Consider the following 10,547-nt stretch of genomic DNA (forward strand, 5'->3'; position numbering starts at 1 on the left):
TTTAAAAACGATTACTTCCGCATTTATGAGCGGTAGCGAAATCTAGGGTGGTCTTTTTGAGTGTCTAACCTATAACATCAAAAAGTCGATGGTTATCAGATATTGTATGGCATGCATGTCCATAGTAGTGACATATTTGCACGCACAACATAGTTAAAAGCGCCTTCGAGATTCAAAATGCTTGCAGAGGCGGGGCTGGACCTGTTCAAAGTAGACAGATTAGCACACGTGAGATAACTTCGTTTTTCAAGATAATGGATTGGTTAGAATTGGTCAGAGGGCGGTGATATTTCACGATTTGAGCTATAACTAGGCACATAACCCGCTCCCGACCAGGTTTGGTTGCGAGCATAAGATACCATGGTGATACAGCGACGCTAAAACAAATCCACTTTCGTATGACAGCATACCCTGGTTTTGAGCGCAACATACCTCGCTAAGCCACTAATCGAGCTTCGTAGGACACCCCACCGGGGTCTTAAACAGAAAAAGAACAAATGGCTCCTACACACCGGCCCTCTTATTGGTACCGGGCAAAGGTACAATAAAAACAAACAAAAAACACGGAGCCATACAAAATAAAAATCATTATCAAATTATACATATCAATCAATAAATGTCACATTCCTTTTACACGGTTCCATTCCCCTTATTTTTTTCCTTCTTTTTTTTTGTAAGTTCAAACAAGAAAATCATTTTCAAATGTCCATTGAAATAATGTTTTTCAAGAGCTCATTGATAAGAGTCATTCTTGTGAAGTGTTTGTAACACAGTAGTCCATATGCCATAAGAGGCATGGTGTAACAGAAGAGTCCATTTCTCTTGGTGTATGTTCTGTATTTGTATATGTATGTATACGCGCATGTGTGTACGAATAAATCCGTAGATTTATAGAGTCCATAGTCCATGTGCGCATGTGAAGACTGGAACTATCAGTGTACATGTTAGTCCATACAAGGTAAGTATTCAAAATACACATTCACATTCATTCATTCATATTCACATGTCATTCTCCAATAACAAACAAACCTTTGTAATTGGTCTTTCTAGAACATTTGTCTTTGTTTTCAGAGTCAAACTACGTACCATCCCCTTTGAATCTTTTTTCGTGTCAATAACCCTTCCCAACATCCAAGATGCCCTAGGGGCAATAGGGTCTGCAATTACCACAACATCACCACACATATAGTTTCGCTTCTGTTTAAACCATTTCTGTCTTTCTTGTAAGGTTGGAAGATATTCCCTAACCCATCGTTTCCAGAATATGTCTGCCAAGTATTGTATTTGTTTCCATCTACGTCTACTGTAAGTGTCAGATTTCTGAAACAAACCAGGAGGCAGTGTGGGTTGTGTTTTGAGGAGTAAAAGATGGTTGGGCGTTAAGGGTTCAAGGTCATTAGGACTGTCTGAGATGGTAGTGAGTGGACGACTATTGATGATGGCTTCCACTTCACAGAAGAAGGTGTGAAGGGATTCATCATCCAGTGTTTGGTCTTTAGTTAAAGCTAGAAGTGTTTGTTTGACCTGTTTAATTAGCCTTTCCCAAATTCCTCCATAGTGTGAGGCGGCTGGTGGGTTATAAAGCCATTCTATGCCTTTTTGTTGTAGAGCGACTTGTAGGGTGTGACTTTTGTTCCACTCTTTTACAGCGTTCTTAAGTTCACGGTCGGCCGAAGTCAGATTGGTTCCGTTGTCTGATCTTATTTGCTGTACCTGACCTCTTCTGCTTACGAACCTGCGGATTGCATTTATGCATGAGTCAGTGTCAAGGGAGTTGGCTATTTCTAAGTGAATTGCTCTAGTTGTAAGGCATGTGAAAATAACGCCATATCTCTTTACTTCAGTGCGTCCTCTTTTCACTATAATTGGGCCGAAATAATCAGCTCCAACGTATGTAAATGGTGGTGAATCAGGAGTCACTCTTTCCTTTGGCAGGTCAGCCATCTTTTGTTCTCCTAAGTGTGAATGTAGTCTTCTGCAGAATACGCACTCCGATCGAATCTTTCGGGCCAGAGAGTTTGCTGCTGGTATCCAGTATTGCTGCCTTAGCTTGGCCAACATGTGATTCCTTCCAGAGTGGCCAAGGTGTTCATGAATGTGTTGTAACAACAATTTGGACACATGGTGGTTCTTTGGGAGAATAACAGGGTGTTTCTGAGACTCGGGCATGGCCATTCTGCTCAACCTTCCTCCTGTACGAAGAAGTCCATCTTGCAGAATTGGATCAAGCTTACGAATGTGGCTTTGACGACTTACATGAGCCTTTTCCCTTTGCAGAGCCTCGATTTCATCAGGAAACGCATCCATTTGGGTGAAGCGTATGATTGCATTTTCTGATCTTTTGATGTCATTCAATGTAAGGTGTTCATTCATGCATTTTTTCACTGTTTTCGTCTTTCTTTCCAACAGGTCTTTCTCGATTGCGGAGTTCTTCACGGTAAGTTTGGTAAGTATCTCCTTTCTTTTTTGACTTAGGTTCAAGAGCAAGTCTTTCAGCTTGAGTAGCCATGCAACGGCTCTTGTGAGTTTGTTCCACTTTGAGTGATGGTGAATGAATGCACGGGTAGGATTGTCATCTTTCACAACGACGTTCATGATGAGGACGTTCCTTTTCACTTCCACATCATCTTCTTGTATCTGAGACGCAAGATCAGACTTGGGCCATTCGGATTCAAGGCCTTTGAGGAATTCTGGGCCGTTGAGCCAAGAGCTTGTGTTCAGAAGTGTGCATGCCTTAAGACCACGAGACGCACAGTCTGCTGGATTCAGTTTCGTGTTAATGTATCTCCATTGTTTGACCTTTGTCATCTCTCTGATTGTGTTTACACGATTGGCTACGAATGTTTTGAACCTTTTGTTCTCATTGGGCTGCCCTTCAGGCAGGGACTTCAGGGAGCCCTTCTTCGGGTGATGCACTCCGTGGTGTGGAATGTACCACGCCTTTCCACTTGGGGTCTCCAGTTCACTGGATGGGACCGCCTCTGCATGACCCTTTTTGAGCATTCCCTCCAAGAAGGCTCCATTTCTTAGTTCCTTTGATGTTTCCATTATAGACATAAACTGTTTGTCTTCAACTGACATCTCTGATCTCTCATCGGCTGCCAGTTCTGGGAAGTCTTGGTGATATTGCTTTATCAACAACTCATTCACATCTCTTATAGATATGCGGTTGGCTATGATACACGAGTGACTTCCTTGCCCTTGATGAGTTGTTTCTTGCGTGAGTCCATTCACGACCCATCCTAGAGGAGTTCTGACAGCATATGGCCCATTACCTCTACTGTTTACTACCTCCCAAGGCTCCATAAGCTTTGCAGCATTAGTGCCTATTAACAACTCAATATCGGCATCCAAATGTGGAATCTTCACTTCATGTAAGTATTTCCATTTTTCTACAGATTCTTGTGTTGGTATGTGGTGTTTCGAAACTGGTAAGTTTGCTTGTGTATAGACCTCTGGGAGCTTATGGTATTGCAGTCCTTCCATATTGCTCACTTCTAGGCCAGAGACTACACTGCTGTGAACCCTTTTCTCTTGTCCCATTGTACACAACAGGATGGTGGTGTTTTTACCCGAGATGTTCAGCTTTCTCTTCAGTGAGTCTGTGCAAAATGTAGCCGAGCTACCAGGGTCTAAAAATGCATGGGTGGTTATGACTTTATCTGAGGTTGAGATCTTCACTTTCACTGGCACAATAGAGAGTGTGCATTGGGCTGATGGACCGGCCCTCATTGGGTCACTTTCATTCACAGACACCATAGCGTTACTCAGACTTTTGTTTCCAGCTTGAACATCACCTTTAACTTTGTCTTTTTCCTTTCCAGTAGGAATGTGCAGGATCGTCGGATGCAGCAAAGAACATGTCTCACATTGCATTCTATTTTTGCAGGTTTTGCCTATATGTCCCTTTGTTAGGCAACCAAAACACATCCCATTTATTTTTAGAAATTCGATCTTCTCTCCATTGGGTTGAGTCTTAAAGGTTTCACAATATTCAATTGTGTGGTTCTTATGACAGAATAAGCAAGATCTGTCGTCGGCGGATGGTTTCTGTTTGTATCCAGACTGCGATTCATTTCATTTAGGTGCGGACAACTGAGCAACTGTTGTGGCAAAGCTAGGCCTCCCACTAGGCTTTACTGTTTTTTGTAGCTTAGATTTCGACACTACTTTGGTCTCTGTAGGATTATGGATATCGCCAAAGACTGGATCAAGCATTGTCCTAGATTGTCTCTCAATGAATTCTAGCAAGTCTTTGAATGTTGCTCTGTGGTCATTTTTATCTTGCATGTTACATACATTTGCTCGCCATCTATCCCGCAGCCGATACGGCAGTTTTGACACAATGAGTCTGAGGTTGGTGGAATTCTCAAGCTCTTTCAGTCCAGTAATGTCTTGCATAGTGTTGTAGCAGCTACGCAGAAAGAGCGCATACGACCGCAAGTCATTGCCATCTTCTGGCTTAATGGCTGGCCAGTTTAAGGCTTTATTCATGTAGGCTGAGGCTATTTTGTAGCTATTTCCAAAGTTATATTCCAGCTGTTCTTTAGCTTGTTTGTATGCAACAGTTGGATCCATATGCATGAAGCTACTGACGAGACTTCTGGGTTGGTCCTTTGTGTATTGCTGTAGATAATAAAGTCTGTCATCCATACTGTCAGTCTTCTTTTCAACAAACTGTTCGAATGCTTTTATGAATGTCCTATATTGAAGTGGGTCACCGTCAAATATGGGAATTTCTCTCTCAGGCAGTAGAGCAAGTGCTTGTTGCTTTACTAACAATGTAGTTATTTCAGTGTGCCTTTTCAACACGTCTGTAACATTTGGGTCATTGGCAATTGTGATAACTGAAGTGTCTTGATTGGCTATCTGACCACTAGTATTTGCCTTTTGTCGCACAGTTGGGGTTTGAGGAGTTTGTACTCGTTTGGGTTTTACAGATCTTTTTACAGTGGCAGGAACGTTATATTCTGTTGGCGTGCCAAATCGGTGTAATCCAGACAACGAGAGATGTTCCTCAGCTTCCCTATAAACTTTAAGTTTAGCCTCTGCAACAGCCAGTTCATAGTCTACAGCGAGTTGTTCTTTACGTGCTTTAAATTTTGCCATAAGAGTAGCCTCTTCCACGTCAAGGTCGATTTTGTCACTCAGTGCTTGCGCCTTTGTCCTTGCAGCCGCACAATCAGCTTCTGCTTTTAAACGAGCGCTAGAGGTCCGTGACGCGCGACTGAGAGCGCTTGTCGCTTTACAGCTACGCGTAACGTTGTGAGCTATTTGAGATGCGCTATCTTGCGGTTTAATAACGGAGGCAACGTCATGCTGTTTTTCGATGGGAGCTATTTGAGATGTGATATCTTGGGGTTTACTATTGGTGGCACCCCACTCCTCGTCATTCCCTTCCTCCATTCTAATACGCGGTTCGCTCTGAACCCATTTTATAACGCCATTCAAAAAGTCATTATAAAACTGATATTTTGGTTCGTACCAGTCTGTGCGATCGGCCTCTCTTTCATAGTCCTCTTTTAACAGTCGCTGCACTGATGCATGCAAGTTATTAAACTCAAGGAAAAACCATTCAAATGCCTTAATTTCTTTGTCAACAGTGTCTTTGTTTTGGCCGGATTCGATAAGTCTGTTGATTTCGTTACGTTTACGAGTTAGAACACCAAGCTTCCCTCTGCGCGATGCAATTAACCTAAACAGTTCTCGTTCATCGGAGATATCCTGATCTTCGGACTCTTCTTGAGACATGTTGCAAACGTTAACTCAAAAACTTTAAACACAAAAGTTCATTGTTATCTTATAGTTAAAGTTCAATTCAGCGCAGTAGGCAAAATCAAACTACCACCCCGGCCTGTTCAGTTTGTAAAGTGAGCGCGGCGGCTCATCTTCAAATGCGAGCACGGCGGCCCGCTCACCAGATCAGTCTTATACTCACGAACCACGGAGTTCAATAAACAAGTCAATAAATCCACAGGCAAGCCCAGTAAATCCACAACTCCCGACAGCTAATCCACAAGCTCCCGGCAAACGTAGCTTCCAACTTTCCAGGTACCCACGGCAATTTCCAGCGCAGTAGCACAATACTATTGCGACGCTTCCAAACTGCAGGTGCTCTTCCAATTAGCAGGAGATGTCTCTTACTTTAGGCCGTTTTCTCGACTTTCTGATGGGGTTTCCAACTTTAGGCAGGTTTTTCAACGTTGTAGTGTCTTCTTTTAAGCACTTCTTTGACGCCGTTCAGGTGGTTTCAATACTTTGCTCGTTTATTACAAACATAAATCATAAACGTCTTATACGTCCGTGAAACTAAACTTAGTAAAACAAAACGGTAGTAGCAACTAATATAACCGACATTCGATGAAACAAAGAGAGTAATCAAACGATCAAGAGAGAATATATTGAAAAACCTTATGCCTGCTGGCGTCTCCAAACTTCCACTTCCACTTCCTAAGCATTCAAAACCCAAGCACCTTTGTCTTGCACCTAGGCGCGCGCTTCCTTAATTGGCGCAGGTGCGTTCATTAACACTCTGTGTGCCGGGCACCAGTTATGGCCAAGGCCACGACTACACATATTTTTGGCCAGCAGGGGTCTTAACCCTCATGTTGTCCTCAAATCTTACCGACGTTCGTTGTCCTTGGGGTCAATTTGACCCCAGCTAAAAAAAACTCTCAAAAAATGATTCAAATTATTTTTTTTACCCATTTTTTTTTGTGGTAGGTACTTAACAAGAGTGTAATAACCACTATCAAAAGCCCTACAAAACAATCCCACCCCCCCACACCCCTTTATGAACCCTGGAACCCTGACTGGCAATATGGCCAATCCAGTGTCAACAGCCCAAAGGCTGAGTTTTTGGACTTTTTCAGACCTTTTTCAGACCTGCCAAAATAACTTATATGTAATATGTACTTGTATATGCAATAATGATAATAACTACATGTTCTCATACTATTACAATAATAATATCCATAATTTGTCAAATATTCATTTTCATCATGTTTCATAAAAATGGGGTCAAATTGACCCCAATACCACCAACGTAACTATTTTTTTTACAGGACATTGGAAACATATTTTTGTGCAAATTTCATGTTTACTCTGTTGTACCCTTCAAATGAGGAAAAGTCATGAAACTTGAAGCAAAACAAAAAAAGTGAACCATATATTTTATGATGTTAAACACTGCTTGGGGTCAAATTGACCCCAAGGACAACATAAGGGTTAAACAGAAAAAGAACAAATGGCTCCTACAGTGTTCGTGTTCCTTCTCCTGCCTCCTCTGTGTAGCATCTTCCCTCTCACTGTTCCCCCTGTTCACTGTTTGCTGCTCCCTCTGTTTCTTTTCTGTTTCTTTCTGTGTGCCTCTCTGCTCCTTCTGTTTCGTTGTCCAAATTCTATTTAAGTATCCAAACACGTCAGATATCTGACGCTGTTTTGAATTTCTTACAATATGAACTTTGACCCGTGTGTGTTGTTTATGTTCTGAAGATTAGAAGATGAACACACAGTGAGTGGGCAGGTTTTCTCAGGGCTGGAATTCTTAACCCATCGTTATTTTACATTTATATTCAGATCTGTTTGAGAGTGAGAGGGAGGAAAGGGGAGTCCTTTTATTTGAATAATAAATGAAATATGTTTTTGGTGAATTGATTAAAAATGTCTTTGGTTTTATGTGACAAAGGAGAACAGAATGTTGTCCATAGGAAATTGAAATACAAATAAAGAAAGAAATTAAATAAAAATTGTGTGTTTGTGTTTGTGTACAGTAGAAAGCTGTATGTCACATGTGCATTCTCAGTGAGCAGAGATCACTCCACTTGACCTAATCCTGTGGGCATCCAGATGGGGGTGGAGGGGTTGACTAGTCCACAGATCTCCCATCCACAGAGGAGGTGCCCTTGACCACCTAACCCCCAAATGGATCTGGACACTGAATCCAGCTGCCCTCTGCTCTGTGTGTTTGTGTGTGTGCTGCCCACTGCTTTGTGTGTGTGTGTGTGTGTGTGTGTGTGTGTGTGTGTGTGTGTGTGCTGCCCACTGCTTTGTGTGTGTGTGTGTGTGTGCGCACGCTGCCCACTGCTCTGTGTGTGTGTGTGTGTGTGTGTGTGTGTGTGTGTGTGTGTGTGTGTGTGCGCGCTGCAAACTGCTCTGTATGTGTGTGTGTGTGTGTGTGTGTGTGCTGCCCACTGCTCTGTGTGTGTGTTTGTGCTGCTCACTGCTCCTGCTGCCCACTGCTCTCTCTGTGTGTGTGTGTGTGTGTGTGTGTGTGTGTGTGTGTGTGTGTGTGTGTGTGTGCTGCCCACTGCTCTGTGTGTGTGTGTGTGTGTGTGTGCGCTGCTCACTGCTCCAGGTGTGTGTGTGCGCACGCTGCTCACTGCTCCTGGTGTGTATGTGCTTCCCACTTCTCCGTGTGTGTGTGTGTGTGTGTGTGTGTATGTGCTTCCCACTTCTCCGTGTGTGTGTGTGTGTGTGTGTGCTGCCCACTGCTCTGTGTGTGTGCATGTGTGTGTCCACTGGACGTTTCCCTTATCTACCCCGTTTTTGGTACATTCTGAGGGGAACAGAAAGGTGACATGTGATGGGGAGCAGCCATTTAGTACTGAGAAGTGGCTGAGAAGGGTCACAACACATGCAAACACCACAACTGTATATTCAGAAAACACCTGCACGTTCTGAGAACACCTTCATAGATGTCACAACACGTGGGCTGCCAATATTCACAGCACAAGCAAACAGGGGAACAAACTGTAAGCTGCAGAGATGACAATGGAAAGGTTTCCAGGGGGACCATATTTGAAGTATGGAAGAGGAGAGTGTTCCTCCTACTGAACGATACTGCATGGTACAGTGGGTCCTCTTGAAACCAAGTCCATGAGCTAAACACAAATGAGCTTCATGAACAAGTGACATTAAACAGGGCTATTGTGTGTGTGTGTGTGTGTGTGTGTGTGTGTGTGTGTGTGTGTGTGTGTGTGTGTCCAGAGCTGAGGATGAGGGCTCAGCTGCAGAGTAGAGTAGGCAGCTGCACCAGTCCATGAGCTAAACACAAATGAGCTTCATGAACAAGTGACATTAAACAGGGCTATCGTGTGTGTGTCCAGACCTCTAATTTAAGAGTCCTAATGCCCATGGGCATAATTGTATTGCCTCTCACTGAGTGGTATCTAATGACTTTAGCAACCTTTATATCAGCTGTATCTATTCCATGAAAGTGACGCCAACATAATAACATTCATGAATCCAATCAGCTGGAGAAAACAGATGTGGATGAGGCTGGTGTGTGCTGTGTCCTTCATGTTTCTCTGGTCTCTGTGTCCATCTGAGCTTTCAGCAGGTAAGTGCACACCTGCCACCACTGCCCTCAGCACCTGCCCAAGAGAGCAGAGCGGCTGGTCAACACACTCCCGCTGGCCTCTCAGCTCAAGGCAAGAGCGGAGCTACGGAGGGGCAAGTGGAATCTGATGAAGACGCATCCACAGCCCGACTCAGGCGCCGCGTGAAGAAAGCTGTGGCTGCTGTCGCCCCTTGCCACCTCTGGGCCAAGGGCAGGGGAAGATGGAGCAGCGTCCTCAAACCTCATCCCTCCCCAAGCCTCCTCGTCCACTGTGTTGCACCAGGAAACACTTTGCCGGAGCGCTCCAGGCAGTAGGACGTCCACCCAACTCTTTGGCACTGATGCAGAGTCCTGCAAACAGGAGCAGTGTGTTGTGGCGCCATGCTCCTCCAACAGCAGCTTGGACTACTTCCTGTACTCATTCACACAGGCACGCCAACCTGAAAGTGGGATCCGTTCAACACAATGTGTTCAGGCAACTGAGCATGTGGTTCAGAGAAAGGAGTTTAGTGTGTTAGCAGAGAAACAGTGGAGAAGGAGATGACCGGTCTAGGGCACAAGAGGGCTCAAACAGAGGCTTCTCCTCGCCACCATCGCCATCGGCTTACTGTTAAGGGATTCAGCCTGGATGTTTTGTTCCAGATAAAATATAGCATTTCAACAGCAATGTACGCTTCATTGTATGTTTCAATGTATGTTTCATAATGATTCCAGTCATCAGAGTTTAGTGTTTTAGCGATTGTGGAGAGCTGTAATGAGTGCATCCATGAGGAACTGAGGAGTGTGAATACTGTGGAGTGTTTTCTCATTTCATGTGTGAGGAGGAGGAGCTCATGATGAGCTTCTACACGCAATACTACATGAACATGGACGCCTGCGTAGAGATGCAGCAGAGGCCATTTTAGGGGGAGATGGAACAGAAGCCATTTCAAATGCACACATGAATGATGTAGCCGTGCAGGACTTGTGCAGGACACTGTAGGCTGAAGGAAAACACATGGTGTTGAAAAGGCAGCGGCTGGCCCCGGCAGTGGCGCAACTGGCTGGGGCACCTGCACCGTACGCCGGCGACCCGGGTTCGATTCCCGCCCCGTGGTCCTTTCCGGATCCCACCCCGACTCTCTCTCCCACTCACTTCCTGTCATTCTCTCTACTGTCCTGTCCAATTAAAGGCATAAAAAGCCCAAAAAAATAATCTTTAAAAAAA

The 10,547-nt window shown here is 44.2% G+C and overlaps 1 protein-coding gene across 1 annotated transcript in view; it reads left to right on the plus strand.

Moving 5' to 3' along the window:
- The window catches only part of LOC134088702 (stonustoxin subunit beta-like), a 16,872-nt gene extending 9,145 nt beyond the window's left edge, over positions 1–7,727 (plus strand). The window contains exon 4 of the mRNA XM_062542796.1: positions 1–7,727. This exon is cut by the window's left edge and continues 1,404 nt beyond it. The gene's annotated coding sequence lies outside the window, so the exon portion shown is untranslated.
- Positions 7,728–10,547: the final 2,820 nt, after the last annotated feature.

Source organism: Sardina pilchardus, chromosome 1 (assembly GCF_963854185.1).
Source record: "Sardina pilchardus chromosome 1, fSarPil1.1, whole genome shotgun sequence".
In the NCBI taxonomy this organism is placed as follows: domain Eukaryota; kingdom Metazoa; phylum Chordata; class Actinopteri; order Clupeiformes; family Clupeidae; genus Sardina; species Sardina pilchardus.